The 26,169-nt window shown below is 39.6% G+C and overlaps 1 pseudogene; it reads left to right on the top strand.

The window, feature by feature from the left end:
- Positions 1-24,155: 24,155 nt before the first annotated feature.
- On the top strand, positions 24,156-25,868 carry LOC124240783 (replication factor C subunit 5-like; annotated as a pseudogene).
- Positions 25,869-26,169: the final 301 nt, after the last annotated feature.

The following is a 26,169-nucleotide window of genomic DNA, read 5'->3' as shown; positions in this document are numbered from 1 at the left end:
GGAGGTGAGGTAACTGATGATGTGCACAAGCATAGTCAGACTTCATGCCTCTTCATAGGACATGTGTTCATAAAATGGTGGCATTAGCATGATCTGAGGGTGGAGTTTTTAGACTCGACGTCGAAAGGTCACTTATTGGGCATCGGCATGGGCCCTGTTGATGGGTTGGTGGTCTCAACCAGCCTGAACTGGAGAAGGGAGTCCTAATTCCTGAAAAACAGCTCAAACACCCATTACCATGGTGAGCCAGGTGCCAGGGAGATGTTATCTATAGTAATCCGGTGGGAGACAGACAGCATATTGCCTAAGCAGCACGGTTAACAGTGGGCCAAGGGACAACTAAAAGCTGTAATCAGTAATTGTGAAAAAGAAAAAAACCTTTAGTTACTGGCTAATCATCAATGGCTAACTGTTTGCCAGTTTTAGACTGTCTGCCTAAATGGTTAAAAAAACAAACTTAGATAACCAAATCCTAGGTAGCTTAAATGGCTCAGAGAGAGAGAGAGAGAGAGATTCAGCTACTTTGCCAAGGTCATTTAGCTAGTTTGTGATGGAGCCAGGATTGGGTTTCACGGCAGTCAAACTCAGCCCAGCTCTCAGCCACAGTGTTGAGCTATTTTGAAGTCTCTGAACTTCTCTGTTTCTTAGTTTTTCACATCTGTAAGATTGGACAAATAATACTTACCTAATTAGCTTTAACTTAACCAATAAATAAAATCAAGTATGATGACAATCAAAATTGAAATTCATATTTTCAGAAACCTATTGAGAAATGTTTCTTAGTAATTGGAGACAGATTGAAAAACTCTCTTAAAAATTAATATGATTCGGTAAAGAAGGCCAACTGAAAAGAGGAAATTGTTTTGGACAATATTTAAAAAACTATATCCAGGCAATACTTCTTATAACTTTTCAAAGCTGTGTGATGATTTTAAAACTATATTTATAGAAACAATTTCCTGTCTTTAAAATTAATTTTGGTATTATATGATGTTTACTTAAAAGTAACTTTTCCTGGTTTCAAAAATATTAAAAGCATATTAAAAGAAATTGTAAAATGATTTGAACATTATTTAAAATGAAATTTTAGACTATATCATGACAGACCTTGAAATTGACTGTAATTGAAAGTTCCTGTGAAAATGTGGATTCACCCAAGATGATGAGTAACCCTGTGCCGTTTAAATCATAACTACTCTCAACAGCCCAGGCATATTTCTCTCTCTCTCTCCCTCCCACCTTTCTATACCCATCTATTGAATTTTGTCTTTCCTTCAAAATTCAGCTTAAAAGCCATCTCTTATGGTGCCTAATAGATTGTAGGAACACAATGTTTCCTTTCTATCTTTTTTCCAAGAATTTTTACCAATTTTCCTCCACCCTCCTCCATTCTCTGTTGTTAATCTTCCTTTCCTCATTCTTAGAGCGTGTTGGGAGATCCATGGCGCAGCATGCCTTGATTTGGACTGGGTGTGTCACTGGCTCTCCTGCCAAAAATAGCTGTAGAATAGTGTGGACTTCGCCTTTATAGAAATCTTCATATTCCTCACTGCAGGATGTTTTCCACACAGTATGGACTCAATAAGTGTGTGTGTGTGTGTGTTTGTGTGTGTGTGTGAGAGAGAGACAGAATTACCCTTTGCTGGTCTCCTTCAAAGCTGATTTCTAAAGACACAGGTAAATTCTTCTTTCTTGACTCCATTTCTATCTCCTGGTACCCATTTCATGTCCTGTAACTTGAAATTATGTGAGACTGATGGCCTCTATCCCATATTCTTGCAGCCATTGATAGCAGTAAATTTAAGACATTACAGGTGCTCCCATTGTAGATGGGCAACTTGCTCCACAGTAGCTTTAAACTGACCAGAAAGGGCATTTTAAAGTTCTAATCCCAAATATCTCACTATGACAAATTCTGGCCTTCATGAACATCATTCAAAGGGTGACATGGTGCAACGAGGAGAGCTTGAGCTTTGAACCCCATTTTGGAAATTTACCACCTCAAGCGCTTTAAAGATAATAATTGATTGAGTATTTAGAGTCAGATATTAATCCCCAAAACAAGTGAATGCAGTAGGTCCTAGTCCCAAATCCCGTCCCTATTTTACCGGTAAAAAAACTGAGAATCAGAGAGTCAACTTTCTCCCTGAGGTTGAAACTGGCAAACAGCTAGCCATTGATAATTAAGTAGCTGGTAACTAAAGGTTTTTTTCCCCCTTTTGCAATTACCAATTACAGCTTTTAGTTATTCTTCCTCCCACTCCCCCCCGACCCCCCACACACACACTGTTAACTATGCTGTTTAGGTGTTATGCCATCTGACTCCCAGTAGGTTCCTAAAGATAACATCTCCCTGGAGCCTGGGTCACCATGGTAATGGGGGTTTGAGCTGGAATTAGGACCCCCTGTCTAATTCAGGCCTGTTGAGACCACCAACCTATCAACTGGGCCTGCACAGATGCCCAATAATCGACCTTTTGACTTCAAGAGGCTAAAAACTCCACCCTCAGGTCATGCTAACACTGCCATTTTGTGAACACATGTCCTATGAAGAGGCATGAAGCTTGACTACGGTTGTGAAGATCATCAATGACCTCACCTCCGATCATCTATCTCCATACTTCAGACCACCTTGCCCCGTCCTCCATAAATATCCCTGAGCTCCCTTTTTCGGGGAGGTGGATTTGAGACTCATTCTCTTGCCTCCTCACTTGGCTGCACTGTGATTAAACTCTCCTTCTGCTGCAATCTCGCATCTCAGTGTTTGACCTTCTGGTTGACAGAGAAAGATAAACCTAGGTTCAGTAACAAGGTCACGGTTAATAATTGTGTCAGGATTGGAACTCAAGGCAATAAAACTCAAGCCCCAACTTTTAACTTTCATGTCATATTGCTTCATTAAGTTCCTTAGCCTCTCCATTTCTCAGTTTTCTCACCTTAAAAATCAAACAAATAGGGGCTGGCCCCATGGCCGAGTGGTTAAGTTCGCGCGCTCCGCTGCAGGCAGCCCCGTGTTTTGTTGGTTTGAATCCTGGGCACAGACATGGCACTGCTCATCAAACCACGCTGAGGCAGTGTCCCATATGCCACAACTAGAAGGACCCACAACGAAGAATATACAACTATGTACCAGGGGGCTTTGGGGAGAAAAAGGAAAAAAATAAAATCTTTAAAAAAAAATTAAACAAATAATTTCTACCTCATTGGGTGGTTGAAGCAGCAGCCCAACGAACATTAGCTTCCTTTCACCCGGAACTGTGGAACTTCAAGCTAAATCAATCTGAATTAGGACTGTCAGTAGAAAAAAGGGAATATTCTATGTAATGCCCTAAATTTCATCCTGTTTTGCCAACAATTATTGGCTTCCCAGTGACCCACTTCTTCCCTGGATGCAGAATTGGATCTCCAACAGAGAGCAAGAATGCGAGATGCCTTCCTTGATCCTCAGCAATTTAAACACATTTGCTGTGAGTGATTCAGGACTTCTAAAAGGCACTCACCACGTTTTGTTGACAGCAGCTTTTCCCTTTACAAATAGAAATAATTGTCTAAATTTACATATGTATCCACCTGAGATGGGATAGTTGTGTATTAGCCACTGATGAGGAAAACAGAAAGTCTGGAAAAGGAAACTGTCTTTAGTTTCACAAAGGAGAGCAAATCTGACTCCTGCTTCCCACTGAGAAAAAGAATGGACAAGAAAGTACAAACGACCTACGGCAACATTGCTGAATCCCTTCCTCTTTTTCCACAGCAAAGGGTCAATATCTAGTGACGATATAAGGATGCCAATTTTTCTAAAGTTGGTGCATCATCAATTTTAACTTGTTTTTTTCGCTATTCTTCATGCGTGGTGACATAAGGCCAAGGAATATGTACTTGTTGATGAATCATTGCCTTTTGATCTTCTCCCTAACTTTTATTCAACTAAGACACCATGAAGCCGTTTCCATGGGTTTACACACGACTTTTTGTTTTATTTATGTATATTTTTGTCTCTCATGTAATAGATGGGGAGACCTCAGTTCTAGTGTCTGCAACTCACTTTCTGCCTGTCTGATCCTGGGAACCCTATGGAAATTCTCTGAAATATAGTTTCCTTGTTTACAAACGTTAGTTCCACAAACAGTTATCAAGTACTCCTTCTATAACACACAGTGTCCTGGGAGGTGTGCAAGGAGAATAATGATGCAACCCTTCCTCTACAAAACCTTTGCAATATAAGGTGCCCAAATGCTCCACCCAGCTCCAAAGGGTGATAATTCTCATTCTGAAGAGGCCATGTGAATGAAAGCTCTTTGTGAACTTAGCATGCTACAAATACTGGCTATGGAGGCGGTGATGAGCAGGATAGCAATGATGATGGTGACAGCCATGAAGAGGAGGAAGATACTGACAATAGTCACTAACCTGTGTCTAGGAAAGGGTTGATCAGTCTGCTCTTCTAGACTGACTATGGATTTTGAAGAGGCAAACAAAACCCTGATGGGCATGAAAATGGAGTAGGAAATGGGAGAAGTTTTTGCCTTGAACAATAGAAGGTTGCTCTGTGGAGCCTCTAGCACACATAGAAACATTGAGTTCAAGTTCTCAGAGATCAGATTCCCTGGATCTCTACTATGTGGGACAATAAGCTTCTTCTTAACGCATTTTATGGACAAGATCCCAGGCAGAAACTCAGATATAGAAAGGCCTAGTGAATTGTTTGTAATTTTCTAAGCTGCCCAATGAAATTTACAAGTTGAAATCTTTTCAGAACATCTCACTGTAAAAAACAGTCCCAGAACTGACTACATGCCCCTCCTCATATTGAGCATTATTTTTAGAACACTGAGCACTCTTTGCCGGAAAAGATAAAAATGAAACACTTGACACTCACACTAGTTTGCTCGTTGAGTTAAACAAGACTAAAATCTAAGAATTAGAAATTTTTATCTCTCTCTCTTTTTTTTGACATGATATCATACAGCTTCTGAAAAAGATCCCAGTCATTACACCCTATTACAATCATTCTTGAAATAAGCATAATTGAGATTTCTGAATTTCTAAATTGGATAGCTCTATGTATATTGTATTATGATTTTCACACTAAAGCCGAGATTAAGAACTCTACAGCCAAATATCCATTTCTTTCCTTTTATTTATTTATTTTTTTGGTGAGGAAGATTGGCCCCGAGCTAACATCTGTTACCAATCTTCCTCTTTTTGCTTGAGCTAACACCTGTGCCAATCTTCCTCCATTTTATATGTGGGATGCTGCCACAGCATAGCTTGAGGGTGCACAGATCCACACCTGTGAACCCTGGCCTGACCATTGAAGTGGAGCACATGAACTTAACCACTATGCCACCAGCCTGGCCCCCATTTTAGTTTTTTGTAATGATGTGTCATTGTGGATATAATCAGCATGGATGAGAATCCAAAATAAAAGTTCAAAATTATTTGTTTAGATACAAATCCAAACACTTAATGCCAGATATATTTATTTCATACTGCTGCTGTAACAAATTACCACAAACTCAGTGGCTTAAAACAATGCAAATTTATTCTTACAGTTCTGGAGGTCAGAAGTCTGAAATCAGTTTCACAGGGCTGAAGGCAAGGTATTGGCAAGATTGGCTCCTTCTGGAGGTTCTAAGTAGAGGATCTGCTTCTTCGCCTTTTTCAGCTGCTAGTAGCCACCTGTATTCGGTTTGTGGTCCCTTCCTCCATCTTCAAAGCCTGCTTTCACTATCACACCACCTGCTCCTCTTCTGTAACCAAGTCTCCCTCTATATGCCTCTTACAAGGACTTATGATATCATTTGGGGCCACCAGGATAATCTCCCCACCTCAAGATCCTTAATTTAATTACACTTGTAAAACCCCTTTTGTCAAATAAATTAACAGTCACAGATTCAGAGATGAGGATGCAGACATTTTGGGGAGCCATTATTCTGTCTACAACAGAGGTGAATCACTCATTGTCTGAGGGCTGATCAAGACCTCAACCAGATTTCCCACTACATGGAAATGATAAAACAACTTTTTATTTCATGTCTTGATTTGTTCATTCCAGTGAGTTCTATGGAGAACTCCAACTACAGCAGCTGGCATTCAAGACCATGAGGCAGGAAAGAATCGAATAAAAGAGAAAATGATAACTAAAAAGGTCCCATTATGCATCCCTCAGATTAATTGAGAACAAGATGATTTCATACCGGAAGAGATTTTTTCCTTGCCCTCAATTTCCATCTCTTTAATTAAAGACACACTCAAAGGCAATGGAAGCCAGCCTATGTGGAAAATCTTTAGGCGTCAACAAACAAAAGATATTCAATGGAGATGTGTTAGTTCTTTGTCCAAGTGGTTCCTCCTGGAATAACTGTCTTTTGGTTTTTGATGCTAAGATAATATGAAAAATCAAGTCAGAAATCTGATTCAGAACAATCACCAAAAAAGAAGCTCAGTTTTCCAGGAATAGCTAATTCCTGGAACTTGAGATGGGTCCTCAAATATCTAGACCAAGTGTGTAAAATCTGACTAGAAAGACCATAAAGTGTATTTGAAAGAGCACTTAACTTGACTTAAAGTGAACAATAGAAATATTTAAGCTTGTTAGGAAAATGCAAATCTATCACAAGAGAAATCTTCATTTGACCTTTGAAATGAGGATGACAAGATAGGGAGAGTTTGATTCTTCCAACATTTAGGATCTCATCTCCTAAAGGCCGGGATGGGTGGCGGGGGGAGGGGGTTGGTGCGGGAGGGGGATCTGACCTTAACAATCGCTATGGATTTGAGAACCTTGGATCCACCCCTAAGTGTTGATATGCAAAGAAACAGCAAGGAAAAGGAAAAACAGGCAAGGATAACTGGTTCTCACTTCAACGAAGCAGAGGTTTATACTGTTCATAACACGCAAGGATCCTATTTCCACATTTAAAGGAACTCTGTGTGTGTGTGTGTGTATATATATATGTGTGTGTGTGAGCGCGTGCGCACATGCGTGTACTAAATGTAAATTTCAGGACTTCAGCTGACAATACCAGGAGACTCCTTCACAAACTATATGACACAGAGCAGGTGTCTTTCATAAATAAGCCAGCGATTTTTTATAAAATTGTGCAGAATACTATATTATTTTCAAGAGGGTTTATGGTATGTGCTCAAGTAATACAGATCTGCTCATCTAAAAGTTGATATAAAGCTCTATTTTCCACTCCTGTCATTACTGAGCATATGGGGAAAATGTTTTGAATTCCAAATAGTGCTTTTCCCCCAAACCAATTTCAAATATTCTTTCCAATAATAACATGGGATGGTGTACTTCATTTGTCTCAATAGTTATGTTCTTAAAATACAAATTACATTTTAATAGTTCCAATTGAATCTTGCTAACCCCGAACTCCCCACTACGTAAAGAAATCAGTGGGTGTGTGTTAAAAGCAGATCACACATGGATTATACATTATTTCCAATAATAGAAAAACTGAGACACAAGAATATTGAGCGATCGGCCCCAAAACACCAGCAGACAAGTCTAGCACTGAGAACAGACACCATACTTTTGACTTCCAGCCAGGACCATGAAAAATATACTAACTTCCCTCCATAAAGCTGAACAATTTTTATTAAAATTATTTACTGTAGATCTGAAATGTAAAAAAAAAAAATTTAAGCCTTTTTATCCTCTAAGGCATTGTTTGAAATACGATTTCCTTGGATAATTACTTCAATTGTTCACTTAGTCATGTCCTATGTTGACCCAGACTTAGTTATCAAAAAGATTTTGTTTTGTTTTATTATTTGATTAAGGCTCATCCAACCCTTCTCCCTGGCAATCAAGGGAATCATCCATCTTGGATGGAGAATTTAGATTTGCTACCTTTTAACTCAAGGATTAGCTTTGCACTTGGGGAGTCTTTGGGTACCATCAAACCCACCCTACAGAATTCTGCAATTTAATTTCACTTATGAATTTAAAGGGCTTACAGCTGTCTTCACAGTTAAATGAGGATTTACTGAGACCTTGTCCTCCCCAGGGCCAGAGAGAAATCCCCTACCAGCAGGATGTCTGCACTCCCAGAAGTAGATGGTTTGACCAAGGAGGATGAAAGTAGCACACACGCAAAACATTCCACCTGAGACTTTCAGAAAATGCAGATCCAGGGGGAAATCTTAGAGCATAAATTACCTTTTTTTGTTCGATCTTAGTTGGAGAGATTTGTGTTCTTTCACATGCACAGCTGTGGAGTCTCTGGGGGAATTTCTTGCTCTTTTTCATTTTTGCATATCAGCCAAAAACCAAAATCTAAGCATCAAGCATAGCATCATAAGCCCCATGTATGATATCAGTGGATTTTCCAAAGGATGCTAGATAACAAACTGATTAAAATCCAAGATGAGAATTCTGACAGTTAGGCAGCACCATGGGTAGCAGGATAAGGGGAGAAACAGCTGAACAGGTGGGATCCAGGACTTTGTTTTTTGATTGTGTTTGTTGTTATTGATGTTTGATTGTTTGGTTGGCTCTCACTCTAGCTCTAATCATTTTTATAGACTTGGCCAAATTAATGGAACTTTTGTTATCTCAGTTATATCAGTGAGATAAATATTTGTTGCACGAATAAGTCACTGAACAAACCTGAGATTAATCTTTGCTGTGTGACCTTGGCCAAGTGATTTGGTCTCTACTCCTCTATTTCTTTGTCTGATGAGTTAGTCTAAATAAACTAAAATTTATTCTGGTTCCAGATGTTAATAGTTAACATTTACAGAGCACTTGCTATGGGTTGGGCACTATTCTAAGCACTTCCATATACCAACTACTTTCATCTTCACAAATCCTTAGAAAGTAGATAATAGTATTACCCACACTTAACAGACAAGGAAATGGAGACAGAGAGGTTAAATAACTTGCTCAATGTCATAGAGCTTGTAAGGGGCAGAATCAGAATTTAACTAGAAAGATTGACTCCAAGCTTCATGCTTTAACCACAATTCTATACTACCTCTCTAAAATGCTGCAGAAAAAAAGTGAAGAAGAGAATTTTTATGTACTGTGTCAAACTAGATCTTACCAAAATGTGAACATTTTGTTTTTATTAGAGAGGAATACAGTGACCATATCTTCGAATTCCATCCTAATCTTAATGCTCACCCCCTTCCAAGGACCAATCCTATCTCTTGGTACCCCGCCTTTTATGCCATCTCTTAGTTTATGTCATCTTTCATCCATATCATGATTTCTGCATGTGCCTTGGAGATCAGAGGAGAGCAGACACTGCCCGTCATTGGAAAATAAACCATAGCAGAAAGTTGAATGTCGTGCTTTGGGGGATGCATAGAAATGTCCCAGGTGTCAACTGAAAGTCCAACAGGAAACAGATCACACATTTGAATCAGAGTAATTAGGGGGGTTTATTTATATTTATGTGGAGCTTAAGGGAACCACAAGGAATAATACACCAGCCTGGGGTTAGCAGCTACAGAGCTGTTACCACCTCGTTGCTGAGCAGCCCTCTTTGGGGGAGCAGTGACCTTAAACGGAGGGCACAGGCAGCCTGAGGCCACCCCACAGAGAGAGGGTGAGGGAGCAAACACCTGACCGCTCTTTTCTCCCTCTGATCTCCTGGGAGAGTGCCCCACTGGCCACACCCCCATTAGGTGAGCCAGTTGTGTTTTCTACAAAGACTAGCCTCCAGGGGTTGGCAGCAGAGTGGAAAAGAATGGAGAGTGTAGGTGACAGCAAATGGAGGCGCCCTGGCAGGCCGACATCAAGCTGGTGTTCACCAGAGAGAGCTGCTGTGGATCCAGGGAGCTTAGATTTACCCAGAAATTAATTTTGAAGTCTAGCACGCAGCTCCAAACTACTGTCCAAACCCCAAGAGCCCTTAACACCATGTGGTTTGGTTTTATCATCTTTTGTCCATAAAACATCTATTTCGTAAGTAATTTTGAAGAAATTTTTCCTTCATGCTCTAGTCTAAGACCTAGAAGTCAAAATGTTACAGATTTCCCTAAGAACATTGTGTAAAATTTTCAGTGAAGTAACCACTGCAACTTCCATCTCAAACCCATCCCTCCAAAAGACGCTTCACCATGTAGCGGGATATAGTAATTACTAGTTTTCTCATTCAAGTCCCGAGAACTTGCAAAGAGAAAGAAATGATATTCTGCATGCTTGTGGCACCCATCAACAAAGCACCTAGCAGCTTCATATCTCTTCCATTCAAAGCACCTTTCCATCCTCTTATTAGTGATTCCTTTCATTATCTATTCAAAGTAGAGCAAAGTTTGTTTTGTTCTGTTTTTTCCAATTAATAAAACTTAAGGGAAAAAGGATTAGGTGACTGCCTAAGATCATGCAGTAGAACAAAGGTGGGAGGTGGAAGAAATCTAGGAATCTAATTAACGTTAAACAGCAATAATACCTCAAGGAGCAACTTCTGACTCCGAGGTCAGGATTATGGCTAACGGAATAGTTTCTACTGATTCAGAAAAAGATAGAATTATGCATGGCCAGAGAGCTCTTGAGTCACAGAGCTTGCATTAGTCCAAATAAGCCAAGGTATGCTGTGCTAACGAGCAACTCTAACATCAGAGTGGTTAACACATAGAATCTCTTTTCCCCCTGCAAAATCTGCTGGAGTCCAGCATCTTTTCAGGTCAGCTCCCTTCCACGTGGTGAGTCAGGGATGTAGGCAGTTTCCGTTTTCTAGCTATGTCCTCCAGAACACGTGACCTCCAAGTTGCCACAGCAGGGAAGAGAGAACCGGAGGGTTACAATTAAATGCTGTAGCCCAGAAGTGACATGCGTCACTTCCACTTAACAGCCCATGGTCTGAACTAGTTACGTGGTCCTGCCTATCTGGTAATGCTGGAAAAGGTGGCAGAACATGTGGCTATTTGCTGAGAGGTGAATGTCTCTGCTACAGCCCCATCTCCAAATAGTTATGCACGCAGGATGGGAGCTGCGGGAGCAGAGTGGGGGACCCCTGCAGGACATAAAAAAGGATACTTTTTAGTAAAGGAGACTTGTTCTCTCTACCTTCCCTTGCATCTAAACTTCTTTACAAAAGAAGGTTAAAAATAGATGTGTTTATAAAGGCACCATCATCATTAAATGTTATTCAGGGATGTGGCTAAAGCAAATAGGATGTAACGGCAACAGCACAAGGTTTAGAATCAGATGCTGTCTCCTCAGCTCTATCACTTAACCTCGAGGAAGCGACTGATCTTCTCTGAGCATCCATTTTCTTATTTGTAAAATGGGAATAAAAACGCCTCCCTTTAAGGGTTGTTGTGAAGGTATGGTATTTTTCCTTAGTCTTAAGAGCCAGGGAAGGAGTTCTGAGGAGAAATAATTGATCAGAGACGTGAAGGCAGAGGAGGAATTTACAGATGAAGGGGGCTGGGGAAAATGACCCAAGGGAGGAAACTGTTCCTGGATTGGGAAGGACAACTGCAAGTAGGAGGAGTGAAAGAAAGTCACGTGGGTGGAGCATGGAGAGGGAGACTGACCACGGACCTTGTACACTGTTGTTGGCATGTAACCACCTTCCCTGATGTAATCTGGACCAGTCCTTGCCTTTGCGTTCAGAGGGCAGGGAGAGACCCAAGAAAGAGGAAGCCCAGCCCACTCCAGATTGGTAGGTGACAGTTTTAATCAGCAAGGGAACCTACCAAAGAGACTTGTTTGGGGCATAAGGTGAGCAGTTTTCCATATCTGCCCACCAGAATCTTAAAAGTTTGTATAGAGGCTTTAACTGTGTTCAGCCACGTGCACACGAGGCCTTGACTGGTTTAGTCACATACCCAGTCCAGATAGTCTCATCACCACATTATTATCTCCAGGCTGTATCTGGCGGAAGCTTCAGGGAGTGGGGAAGGCGAGTGGGGAGCACATTCCAAAGCTGGGGGAAGGGGTGGGAGGCCTCCAATTGCCCAGGTCCAGCTCACGGGTCAAACAGATGGTCACGTGATGACCTTTCCCAACAGTTCAGAATTTTGGTCTCTTAGGATATCTAAGAGCAGAGGGAGGATCTTGATGGAAACCTCTTTCATTTGAAATGAAGGGAATGACACGTTCTGGTTTGTGTTTTAAAAAGATCACTCAGGTTGCAGTGAGGAGAAGACACTGGAAGCAAAGAGTAATGTAAGGAGACTCAGCAAGAGGCCGTGGGAGAACGTCAACTGAGAGATGAGGATGGTTTGGATTAAGGAGGTGTGGAGAAAGAGATAAGAAGGAGGGAAGTATTTAAAAGGTAAAATCAACAGGACTTGCTGGTAAATGGGATACAGAAGAAGGAGGCGTCAGGAATGTCTCCTGGGTTTTTGGCTCGCCTAGCTGGATGATTGGTGCATCATTCCCTGAAATTAACCCTGGAAGGGGACCAGTCTGGGACACGGGAAGAAGCTCAAGAGTTCACTTTTGAATGTGTTGAGTTTTAGTTCCTTTGAGTAATTCAAGTAGAGATGACAAGAAGAAATCTCCCTAATGTGCAAAATGCCAAGTATTGTTCCCGGCACATAGTACAAAAAAAATCAGAGACTATTATTGTTGTTATTGTTATGGTTATTACGATTATGATTTTCAGGGCCTCCCACAACTTGTGCCCAGTTTACCTGTCCAGACTGAAACAGTACTATTTGCTTTCCAGTATAATTGTCATCTTGTTTTCATCTAGTCTATTTCCAACCTACCCATTCTTTATGGTCCAGTTCAGATGTCACTTTCTCCATGCACAAAGCCTTTTATTATTCCCAATAAAATCTCCAACCTCGGAAATCCTGTAAAAGTTTGCGATTCTCAAAATCTGGATCTTAGCATTATTCCAAGTTGTGCTGCTCTCTGACCAGAATCCCTGATCCTTCCGGCTCTCGCACTCAGTTATCTTCTCTTAGGCAAATTTTGGATCTCCAGTTCCCAAGGTCCCTCTCATTTCCCTATCAGCACCTCTCCTCCATCTTCCCTTCCTTCCCTACCCATCATTTCAATCACATTCTTGTCAATACTCCCAACCCCTTTGTTTTTCAGTCCTTTTATTACACCTATCTAGCAAAATCTAACTCTGGACCAATCTGATCATCCACTACCTCCAGGATTTTATCTAGGCTTGTGAAAACTAGTAGGGAAAATGACCCACCTTGAGAACAGTCAGTACATTAGTGCAACTGTAAATTTGTGTTATGGTTCCTACGCACAATTGGTTCCCTCCCCACTATCAAGCAATTCTTCCAAGTTTCCCTAAACCTGATGAGCTTCCCTTCAAAAGAAGGCTCCAAATGAGGCTGTTCTACTTTCTGGTGAGAACTCTTAAACACACCTGGCTCTACACCTACACTCTCTTAATTCTCTCAGGATATAATGAAGAAAGGGTCCATCGTTATAAGGCGACTTGTTATATAAACTCCATTTCCACCCCAACCACACCTTCAGGAGCTTGATCCTCTCTCCTTTATCACCAGCATCTTCCTTTGTACTGGCTCCCTCCCACTGTCATTTAAACAAGTTCAATTCTCATCCACCTTTAAGTCAAAACAAAAAGATTAAACTTGCGGTCACAAAAAATACCCACTTACAGTCCTGTATCTTCCCACTCTGCTCCCTCTCCCACCATCTCAACTTCAGCTTCCATTTTATCTAACTGGAAGTATTTGATCCTTTTTAAAGCACTCTTTTCTCTTTGCTCTCATGATATTGGGTCCACTAGTTTTCCTTTAACCCTTCCAATCACTCCTTCTCCATTATGGGCTCCTCCTTAAATGATGGTTTGCTCTGTCACTCTCTCTCACTCTCTTTGGGCAAGCTTACTACTCAAGTGGCTGCAAATTATCACCTGTGCTGATGGTCCCCAGTGCATAATTATCTCAAGCTCCAGTTTTCCTCTTGAAATTCAGACTCACATATTCAACCATCTCCTGAATATCTCTAATTGGTTGTCCCACAGGCACCTCAAGTTTATTATGATTATTGTGTCCATTTTCCCCAAAACCTGTTCTTTCCTTCCATATTCCCTGTCTCAATGGATGGTGGCACAATTTGCTTCAATAGAAATTTGGGCATCACACCCTAGTCTCTAAGTCCCTTAAAGCAAGAATAGTATCTGTTTATTCACTGTACATCCAGCACCCAGGGCGATGCTTGGCACATACTAGGGACTCAATACATACCCGAGTAATGAATCACTCACTCCTCACGCTCTTTTATTCCTCATATTCAATAAATTACCAAGTCCTATCAACTCTTCCTTCCAAATACTCTTTCAATCCTTCTTGTTATTGTGGACACTACCCCAGTTCAGGCCACTATTATCACTTCAATAGTTTCTTAATTGATCTCTTTGCCTCCACTCTTGTCCCCTATAGCAGAGACTGTTCATATCCATATTCCCTTCTTCCTCTTGGTAATAGAACTGAACACCATGCCTCCCAGCTAGAGACCACATTTCCCAACCTCCTTTGCTGCTCCATATGGCCAAGCTACAATGTCACCTGACTAAGTAAGTTCTGGTCAATAGCCTGTGAATGGAAGTAATGTGTGCACCTTCTGGACCATGTTCTTAAAACAGACATGCTCATCCTCCTCTTCTTTCTCTCTCTGCAATCTGGATTTTAATGAGATGGTGGGGAGTCAGGTTCAACCTTGCAGGTGAAAACAGCACAGCAGGGGATGAAGGAGCCTCAAGATAAAAAGAATCCTATCCTCCTGGACTATTTGCCACCTCAAACTTTTATGTGAGACAGAAATAAATATTCTTTTTTGTGGAAGCCACAGTTATTTGACTTCTGTTAAAACAACTAAACCAGGGTTGGTCCGTTTGCATAGTGGTTAAGTTCACACACTCTGCTTCAGCCACCTGGGGTTCACAGGTTCAGATCCCAGGCACAGACCTACACCACTCATCAAGCCATGCTGTAGTGGCATCCCACATAGAAAATGAAGGAAGACCGGCACAGATATTAGCTGAGGGCCAATCTTCACACACACAGAGAAACTAAGCTAAACCAACACCCTAGCTATTAATCCCTTCTGTCTCCCAGCCAGAATCTTTTTTCTGCAGTGCAGCTATGATCCTATTATATTGCAAATCTGATCGGGTCCTTGTCTTATTTATTTTCGTAGCCTTCAGAGGGCTTGGTTTATGATCTTGTTTATAGCAAGCATTCAACAATATTGATTGTTGATTGATACATTATGAAGTTCATTTTCTAGTGGTGCCTAAATCATAAAATTTCACTTTTAATTGTATGTGACATCATGCATAATCAGAGGATGAGACAGCAGCTTAGGCTTCCTCAGCTTCCAAAATCACCCTAGGTGGGCTTCACCCCCAACTCCATTATCTGATGACCAGGCAGAGGGTCAGCAATCCTTCCATGAGGGAGGGAATTCTGACAAGTGCCACTGGCTACCTTAAAGACAAGGAAGGATTGTAACAGGAAAGAGGGAGAAGAAGGGAAAACAACACAGAACTCTGTTTAGTGAAAGGCAGTAGAAAGTCGTTAGAAATTTATTCATACTTGATGATGAAAACTGTACTCGTGACCACTACAGATCAAGCCATAATAACATCTTTAGGTGCTGCATTTCTGCTAGGAAAATGATCATCACAAATTTAGATTTCTATCCAGCTAATATTTGTTGAGTCCCTGCTGTATGCCAAGAACCGTGCCTGAGTAAATCTCCGAAAATATTTCAGTGTTTTGAAGCTCCACTCCCTCTCCAGGGAGGGTTTCCAGACCGCCTGAGGCTTGGCGGGATCTCCTAGAACAAGACCACATTTGAAGTCGCCTACGTGAATCCTCTCAACTTCTAATCAGCTCGACTCCTAGACTTTGGCTAAAATGAAGATAGTGTCAGAAACTCTCCTCCCCAAAATGTATGTTTTTAAAGGATTTACTGATTTTTCTCCTAGTATAAATTATCTTAAATTTGATAACCATGAGTTGTCAGTGAGACTCCATCATAAACTGCCATCGATAATGCAGTTGTTTTTCACAAAGCACTCCATTACACTTGTCATTTGGAAATGAAAGCCGCATTTTTGTGTGACACACAGAACAAATTGCACCAGACAAATAAAGGCACCTGGGCGACGGATGCCTTCAGCTGGGTCCCTGCAATTCCTGACTATTTTGTATTCACTTTCTCTTCTTGTTTTTTAATTTATTCAAATTTTGTACCTTAAAGAAATTAACTAATCTAGATGTTAAAAGGCATTGAGGGTCACTTGGAATCCAAAGTATCCTTGTTTGATGTGAAGTTTTTAAGTGAGACAAGTTTTTGTTGTTTTTTTCCCCCATGGATTGTATTGAACAAAGCAACAAGTTTTGAGGCAATGTAAATAATCCAAACTCCCACTTGCTGAAAAAAAACCAACATACTTTCCAAAAATTTATCTTAGTTTTAAACCCATTAAAGTTTTGAAAATTCTTGAACAGAAGAAACACCTGAAGCCTTGAGGCAGAGTAGCTTTCTAAAGAAAAAAACACACTAATATTTCATGTGGAAGGAATTTTTCAAGGTGCCTATCAGTTCTCCAAACCAGTGGGATAGCTCACATTCACAGCCAGCGTAGGTCTTCTGAGTTCCCTTTGGGGGAAGGGGGTCAGATAAATTCTAAACATTACACACCTGCTTCCCTGGTCAGCAAAAGCACCATACTCTGAAAGACGATGAGATCGCCAAATCTGTAAGAGAAAAGAAAGAGTAATAATAATAGCTGCTAACATTTATTAACGTTGCTTACTCTGCACCAGGTTTTACAATAAGCTCTTTATCTGGGTTATCAATTTTTTTTTTATCACATCGACCCTTTGAGATGGATGCTCTTGTCTTATATTACAGATGAGGAAATGGAGGCCTAGAGAAGTTATTTGTTAATGTTGCACAACTGGTAAGTGGTGAATTAAGGATTTAAATGCAATTTTAAAAAAATTAACAGACTTTTTTAGAGCAGTTGTAAGTTCGCAGCAAAATTGAGTGGAAAAGACAGAGTTCCCATTTACCCCCTGCCCCTCCACATGCGCATCTTCCACGAGAGGATACATTCATTACAGTCGATGAACCTACATTAACACATCATTATCACCCTAAGTCTATAGTTTACATCAGGGTTCACTCTTGGTATTATACATTCAATGGGTTTGGACAAATGTATAATGACATGTATCCACCATTACAGTATCACACAGAGCAGTTTCACTGCCCTAAAAATCTTCTATGCTCTGCTTATTCATCCCTCCACACTCCCTACCCCTGGCAACCACTGATCTTTTTATTGTCTCCATAGTTTTACGTTTTCCAGAATGTCATATAGTTGGAATCATACAGTATGTAGCCTTTTCAGATTGGTTTTTTTCACTTAATAAGATACATTTAAGCTTCCTCTACGATTTTTCATGGCTTGATAGTTCCTTTCTCTTTAGCACTGAATAATACTCCATCGTCTGGATGCACACAGTTTATTTATCCATTCACCTACTAAAGGACAACTTGGTTGCTTCTACGTTTTGGCAACTCTGAGTAAAGCTGCTCTAAACATCCATATGCAGGCCTTTGTATAGATGTAAGTTTTCAACTCCTTTGGATAAATACCAAGGAGCAAACTGCTGGGTTGTATGGTAAGAATATGTTTATTCTTGTTAGAAACTACCAAACCATCTTCGAAAGTGGCTGTACAATTTTGCATTCCCACCAGCAGTGAATGAAAGTCCCTGTTTGACTTCATCAGACTAAAGAGCTTCTTCAAGGCAAATGAAAACAGGATTGAAACAAAAAAACAACCCACTAACTGGGAAAAAATATTTGCAAGTCATATATCTGACAAAGGCTTAATATCCATAACATATAAAGAACTCTCACAACTCAACAACAAAAAATCAAACAACCCAATCAAAAAATGGGCTGGAGACATGAACAGACATTTCTCCAAAGAAGATATACTGATGGCCAATAGGCACATGAAAAGATGTTCATCATTGCTGATCATCAGGGAAATGCAAATCAAAACTACACTAAGATATCACCTTACACCCGTTAGAATGACAAAAATATCTAAAACTAATAGTAACAAATGTTGGAGAGGTTGTGGAGAAAAAGGAACCCTCATACACTGCTGGTGGGAATGCAAACTGGTGCAGCCACTGTGGAAAACAGTATGGAGATTCCTCAAAAAGTTAAAAATAGAACTACCATACGATCCAGCCATCCCACTACTGGGTATTTATCCAAAGAGCTTGAAGTCAGCAATCCCAAAAGTCCTACGTACCCCAATGTTCATTGCAGCATTATTTACAATAGCCAAGACATGGAAGCAACCTAAGTGCCCATCAACAGACGAATGGATAAAGAAGATGTGGTACATATATGCAATGGAATACTACTCAGCTGTAAAACAGAACAAAATCATTCCATTTGCAATAACATGGATGGACCTTGAGGGAATTATGTTAAGTGAAATAAGCCAGCTAGAGAAGGATAATCTGTGTATGACTCCACTCATATGAGGAATTTAAAAATGTGGACTAAGAACAGTTCAGTGGATACCAGGGGAAAGGTGGGGTGGGGGGTTGGCACAAAGGGTGAAGTGGTGCACCTACAACACGAATGACAAACATTAATGTACAACTGAAATTTCCCAAGATTGTAACCTATCAACTCAATTAAAAAAAAAAAAAAAGAAAGTCCCTGTTTCTCCACATCCTCACCAGTATCTGATGTTATCAGTGTTTGGGATTTTCACCTTTCTAAGAAGTGTCTAGTGATATTTTGTAGTATTAATTTGCAATCCTTGATGACATATGATGTGGAGCATCTTTTCACATTCTTATTTTCCATCTGTATATCTTCTCTGATACAGGCCAGCCCAGTGGCACAGTGGTTAAGTTGACACATTCCATTTCAGCAGCCTGGGGTTCACCAGTTCAGACCCTGGGTGTAGACCTACGCACTGCTTGTCAAGCCATGCTGTGGCAGGGGTCCCACATATAAAGTAGAAGAAGATGAGCACAGATGTTAGCTCAGGGCCAGTCTTCCTCAGCAAAAAGAGGAGGATTGGCAGAAGATGTTAGTTCATGGCTAATCTTCCTCAAAAAAGGAAAAAAGAGTTCTTTATATATTTTGGATAACAGTCCTTTACCAGATACGTCTTTTGGAGAAGACGTTACAACTGATACCACAGAAATACAAAGAATCCTAAAAGACTACTATGAACAATTATGTGCCAACAAATTAGATTACCTAGAAGAAATGGATAAATTTCTAGAAACATACAACCTACCAAGACTGAATCATGAAGAAATAGAAAATCTGTACAGTCCAATAATCAGTAAGGAGAGTGAATAAGTAATCAAGAACTTCCCAACAAAGAAAAGTCCAGGACCAAATGGCTTCACTGATGCATTCTACAAAACATTTAAAGAAGAAATAACACCAATCCTTCTCAAACTCTTCCAAAATTGAAGAGGAGAAAACAGTCCCAAACTCATTTTATGAAGCAAACATCACTCTGATACCAAAGCCACATAAAGACACTACAAGAAAAGAAAACTACAGACCAATAGCCCTGATGAAAATAGACACAAAAATTCTCAACAAAATATTAGCAAACCAAATTCAATAACACATTAAGAGGATCATACACCGTAATCAAGTGGGAATTACCCCTGTGATGCAAGGATGTTTCAACATATGAAAAACAATAAATGTGACACACCATATTAATAGAATAAAAGATAAACGTCATATGATCATTTCAATAGATGTAGAAAAGCATTTGACAAATACAACATCCTTTCATGATAAAGACACTCAACAAATTGGGTGTAGAAGAAATATACCTCAGCACAACAAAGGCTGTATATGACAAGCACATAACTAATATCCTACTCAACAGTGAAAAGCTGAAAGTTTGTTTCTAAAATCAGGCAGAAGACAAGGGTGCCTACTCTCAAAATTTCTATTCAACATAGTACTACAAGTTCTAGCCAGAAAGAAAAATAAAGGCATGTAAATCGGAAAGGAAGAAGTACAATTGTTTTGTTTGCAGATGATATGATCTTACGTATAGAAAATCCTAAAGACTCCATCAAAAAACTATTAGAACAAATCAACACATACAGTAAAGTTGCAGGATACAAAATCAACATACAGAAATCAATTGCCTCTCTATACACAAACAATGAGCTATCTGAAAAGTAAAGTAATCCTGTTCGCACTAGCATCAAAAACGATAAAATACTTAGGAGTAAATTTAACCAAAAAGGTGAAAGATCTGTGCACTGAAAACTATGAAACTTCAGTGAAAGAAACTGAAGAAGATACAAACAAGAGGAAAGATATCCTGTGCTCATGGATTGGAAGAATTAAGATCGTTAAAGTGTCCATATTACCCAAGCCACCCACACATTCAATGCAATCCCTATCAAAATTCTGATGGTATTTTCCCACAGAAATAGAAAAAACAATTCTAAAAAATTGTATGGAACCACAAAAGACCCTGCATAGCCTAAGCAAAAGCTGGAGGCATCGCACTTCCTGATTTCAAACTACACTGCAAAGCTACAGTAATCAAAATGGCAGACTACTGGCAAAAAAAAATAGACACAGGCACCAATGGGCCAGAACTGAGAGTCCAGAAATAAACCCATGTATATACGGTCAACTAATATTTGACAAGGGAGCCAAGAATCCTCAATGGGGAAAGGATAGTTTGTCTTCAATAGGTGGTGTTGGGAATACTGAATAACCACATGCAGAAGAATGAAATTGGACTTCCATATTACCCCACTCACAAAAATTAATTCAAAATGGGTTAAAGACTCAAATGTAAGAACTGAAACCATAAAACTCCTAGGAGAAAACAGTGGAAAAGCTCCTTGACATTGGTCTTGGCAACAAATTTTTTTTTCAGGGCAAAATTTGCCCTGAATTAATACCTGTTACCAATCTTCCTCTTTTTTTTTTTTCCTCCCCAAAACCCCAGTGCATGGTTGTATATCTTAGTTCTGCTATGTGAGCCACCGCCACAGTATAGCAACTGACAGACGAGTGGTATGTTCCCTGCCTGGGAAGCAAACCTGGGCCACCGAAGCAGTGAGAGCAGCAAAGTTTAACCACGAGGCCATCAGGGCTGGCTCAACAATTTTTGATATGACACAAAAACACAAACAAAAAAAGCAAAAGTTAGTAAGTAGGATTACATTGAACTGAAAAGTTTTTGCACAGCAAAAGAAACAATCAACAAAATGAAAAGATAACCTACAGAATGGGAGAAAATATTTGCACATCATCTATCTGATAAAAGGTTAATATCCCAAATATATAAAGAACTCATACAACTCAGCAAAAATACAAATAATTTGATTAAAAATGAGCAGAGCAGGGTTGACCCAGTGGCATAGTGGATAAGTTCACACGCTCCACTTTGGCGGCCTGAGGGTCATGGGTTTGGATCCCCGGTGCAGACCTACACACTGCTCATCAAGCCATGCAATGTCGGCATCCCATATAACAGTAGAGGGGGACTGGCACAGATTTTAGCTCAGTGAAAATCTTCCTCAAGCAAAAGGAGGAAGATTGGCCACAGATGTCAGCTCAGGGCCAATCCTCCTCACCAAAAAAAAAAATTTTTTAAATAAAAATAGGGGCTGGCTTGGTGGTACAGCAGTTAAGTGTACATGTTCTGCTTCAACAGCCCAGGGTTCACTGGATCGGATCCCAGGTGTGGACATGGCACCACTTGGCAAGCCATGCTGTGGTAGGCGTCCCAGATATAAAGTAGAGGAAGATGGGCACGAATGTTAGCTCAGCACCAGTCTCCCTCAGCAAAAAGAGAAGGATTGGCAGCAGATGTTAGCTCAGGGCTAAGCTTCCTCAAAAAATTAATTAATTAAAAATTTAAAAATCAGGGGAATTGAATAGACAATTTTACGAAGACACACAAATGGCCAACCAACCAGGTACCTGAAAGGATGCTCAACATCACTAATCATCAGAGAAATGCAAATGAAAACCACAATGAGATATTACCTCACACCTGTTAGAATGGCTATCACTACAAAGACAAGAGATAACAACTATTGATGAGGATGTGGAGCAAAGAGAACTCCTGTGCATTGTTGGTGGGAATGTCAATTGGTGCAGCCCCTATGAAAAACAGTGGGGAGCTTTCTCAAAAAATTAAAAATAGAACTACTGTATGATCCAGCATTCCCACTTCTGGGTATATATCCAAAGGAAATAAAAAACAGAATCTCAAAGATACATCTGCACTCTCATGTTCATCGCAGCATTATTCACAATAGCCAAGATATAGAAACAACCTATGTGTCTATTAGTGGATGAATGGATAAAGAAAATATCGCATATGGATACAATGGAATATTATTCAACCACGAGAAAGAAGGAAATCCTTCCATTTGTGACAACATGGATAGATCTTGAGAGCATTATGCTAAGTGAAATAAGCCAGACTGAAAAAGATGAATACTGCATGGTCTCACTTATGTGTGCAATTTTAGAAAGCTGAACTTACAGGGTAATTCTGGCTTCACAAAATGAGTTAGTCAGTATTCCTTCTTTCTTCTGGAAGAGTTTGTAGAGAATTGGTATAATTTTTTCCTTAAATGTCTAGTAGAATTCACCAGTGAACCTATTTGGGCCTAGTGCTTTCTGTTTTAAAGGTAATTAATCACTGATTCAATGATTTTAATAAATATAAGCCAGTTCAGATTTTCTGTTTCTTCCTGTGTGAGTTTGAGCAGAATGTGTCTTTCAAGGAATTTCTCAATTTCATCTAGTTTACCAAATTTGTGGGCATAGAGTTGTTCATAGTATTTCTTTACTGGTGTAATTTTTATTATTTCTTTTCTTCTGCTTACTTTGAATTTAATTTGCTCTTCTTTTTCTATTTTCCTAAGGTGGAAGCTTAGATTATCAATTTTAAATCTTTCTTCTTTTCTGATATGTGCAGTCAGTGCTATAAATTTCTCTCTAAGCTCTGTTTTACTGGATTCCACAAATTTTGGTAAGTTGTATTTTTATTTTAAACCATGTAAAAATTTTTAATTTATCTTGAGATTTCTTCTTTAATCTACATGCTATTGAGAAGTGTGTTGCTGATCTCTAGTATACTGGGATTTTCCAGCTATCTTTCAGTTACTGATTTCTAGTTAATTCTAGTCTGAGAGCATACATTCTATGTATGTATAATTTCTATTGTTTTAAATTTGTTAAGGTGTGTTTTATGGTCCAGAAAGCAATCTCTCTTGGTGAATATTCCACATGAGCTTGAAAATAATGTGTATTCTGCTGTTGTTGGATGAATTATTCTACAGATGTCAATTATATCCAGTTGATTGATGGTGCTGTTGCATTCAAGTATGTCCTTACTGATTTTCTGCCTGCTGGGTCTGTCCATTTCTGCTAGAGAGGTGTTGAAGTCTCCAACTATAATACTGGATTTATCTATTTTTCCTTGCATTTCTATCAATTTTGCCTCATGTATTTTGATGCTCTGTTGTTAGGCACATACACGTTAAGAATTGTCATGTCTCTTGGAGAATTGACCCCTTCATCATTATGTAATGTCTCTCTTTATCCCTGATAATTTTCCTTGTTCTGAAATCTGCTTTGTTTGAAATTAATATAGCTACTTTAGCTTTTTTTGTTGATTAGTGTTAGCACGGTAAACACAATATGCTTTTGAAATTCTCTCTTAACCTAAGAGAAATTACCTTAGTATTTGGTATAATTACTTCTGGTCTTACTTTTACTGTGTATTTATCTCATAAAGGTAGTTACCATCATATAGTAGTAATAATAACAATAATAATAATAAAGTCTACTTAATATTTTCCTCCTGAGTATTACGCAATAAGCATTTTGTTGATGCTGCTGCGTGCTCTTCACAGCCACTGCAGTAGGCAGAATAATGGTCCTCCAGACGTTCATGCTCTAATTCCTGATCCCTGGGACTGTGTTACCTTATGTGGTGAAAGGAACTTTCCAGATGTGCCTTAGTTAAGGACTTTGAGATGCGGGGGACTGCTTTGGATTATCTAATCAGATGAGTCCTTAAAAGTGGAGAACCATTCCCAGCTGTGGTCAGAGGAAGATGCGACTACAGAACAGTGGTCAGAGAGATGCAACATGGTTGGCTTTGAAGATGGAGGAAGGAGATCATGAGCCAAAGAACATGGGTAGCCTCTAGAAGCTGGCAAAGGCAAAGAAATAGATTCTCCCCTAAGAATGTTCAAAGTTGGGGACCTTTTTATTATTGGTATTGTATTATTTGGGCTATGCTCTGGTGTGCTCATGTAATATTTCTAGTGAGCTAGGCTGGGCAACTGAGCAGGGCATAAATCGAGATGGAAAAATAGAATAAATAAAATAAAATATAATAGTTTAATTTTATAGTTACCTTAGGTTGTGTTCTATTTTGACAAAAGTTTCTGGTGCCAACCTTGGAAGTGCCCTTTTCATCGTGTCCTAATGAACTGGCAAAAGTCATCATAAATATTGGGAAGGTGACCATAGGAAAGTGGGAACAGGACTTCACTGAGGCATAATAATCACTTCCTCCAGGGCGGCCAGGCACATACTGGTTGATCAGACACTTGTATCTTTTTTTACAGATATTTATGATATGTTGGTAGAAAAAGAAGCTAATAGCACAGTATAGAATATTAGCCAACTTTTATTTGGAAAATTTTGGAAGGCTTATATACCAAAATATTTCCAATGGCAATCTCTGGTCAGTAGGCTTTCAGGAGAGGTATTTTCTGCTTGCTTATCTATGTAACAATTTTTTACAATCACTGTGAACTACTTGTACTATAAAAATAACACAGTTTCTAAATACTTATCAATACGAATGTGAACTTTCTAGAGTTGGATATCCATTAGTAGCTGTGTAGACATCCTGGGGATATAACAACTCCCCTTGGAGCCTCAGAGCTGGTCACCTCCATTGCAGACAAAAGTAGGAAACTGACCTGGGTTGAAAAATACCAGTCGCATTTCTCAGACATCCTGAGAACCACTCAAAAACTTGCCAATGAAGACTGATTGCCCCATCTGCTTCTCAATGGCCCTCCAGAGACAGGAAAGACAGCCACTATGCTAGCCTGTGTTAAACAACTATACAAAGATTAAAAATTTAGCACCTTGCTCTTGGAGAAATAGATATCATTCAGAGACCAATTCTGAGCTTTGCCAGTTCAGGACAATGTTTGAGAAAGACTTAAAATTAGAAAGTAACGCCATGACTCAAGATACTCAGAATGCCTGAAGAAGAGTGATTGGAAATTTATGAAAAATACCATATTTTGCCTCATCTGTACTATCTGTCGAAGATCATCCTTGCATTGCAGTCCTGGTGAATGAGGTTTGAAGTTAGTCCTTCACCCCAGAACTCATCGTTGCCTATGAAAGACATACCATGGAAGAAGGGAAAGTCGACACAAATGAAGATGGATTGAAAGCACTTGTAATTCCCTCCGGTGGAGCTATCTGAAGGGCTCTGAAGGTCTTACAGAGCACCAATATGGTTTTTGGGACAGGTCAGACTGTAAACATGTATATGGAACATCCTTTCAAGTCTAATTTCACCAACATTCTAGACTGGATATTGAATCAAGACCTCCTCACGGCCTATAGAAATATTATGGAGTTGAAAACTTTGAAGAGGGTGGCATGATGTGTTCTCCTTGGTTGTGCATAGCGTGGACTTTCCAACATCAGTTCAAATACATGTATTGACCAAAATGGCAGACATTGAGTACAGACTTTGTGTTGATACCGACGAGAAGCAGATTCCGCTGAGTTCCGTCATTGCTGCTTTTAAATCACCAGAGACTTGACTGCTGCAGAGGCTTAGACTTCTAGCTACAGTTCACAGGACCCAGCAATATTTAGAGAACAAAACACACAGTCATGCGACTGAAATAGAATCAACCAAAAGTATTGGGAAACAGAGTTCGAGGATTGAGTTGGAAGAATTTTAAAAAGTACTGCATTTGTGGTATGGTAAAGACATAGAAAGCAAGATTTGATGTACAAGTGTTTTACTGCACTATTTGTCTTTTATGGTTAAAAAAAAACAACTTTTGTCAGCCTTAAGGTTTTTACTTTTCAGTTGCTTAGATGAAGGACAACTGGTCTAGCCCATTCTGGTTTGG

Source organism: Equus quagga, chromosome 6, assembly GCF_021613505.1.
Source record: "Equus quagga isolate Etosha38 chromosome 6, UCLA_HA_Equagga_1.0, whole genome shotgun sequence".
Taxonomy (NCBI): Eukaryota; Metazoa; Chordata; class Mammalia; order Perissodactyla; family Equidae; genus Equus; species Equus quagga.
The sequence above is the reverse complement of the archived record's forward strand: the minus strand, read 5'-3'. Positions and strand labels throughout refer to the sequence as shown.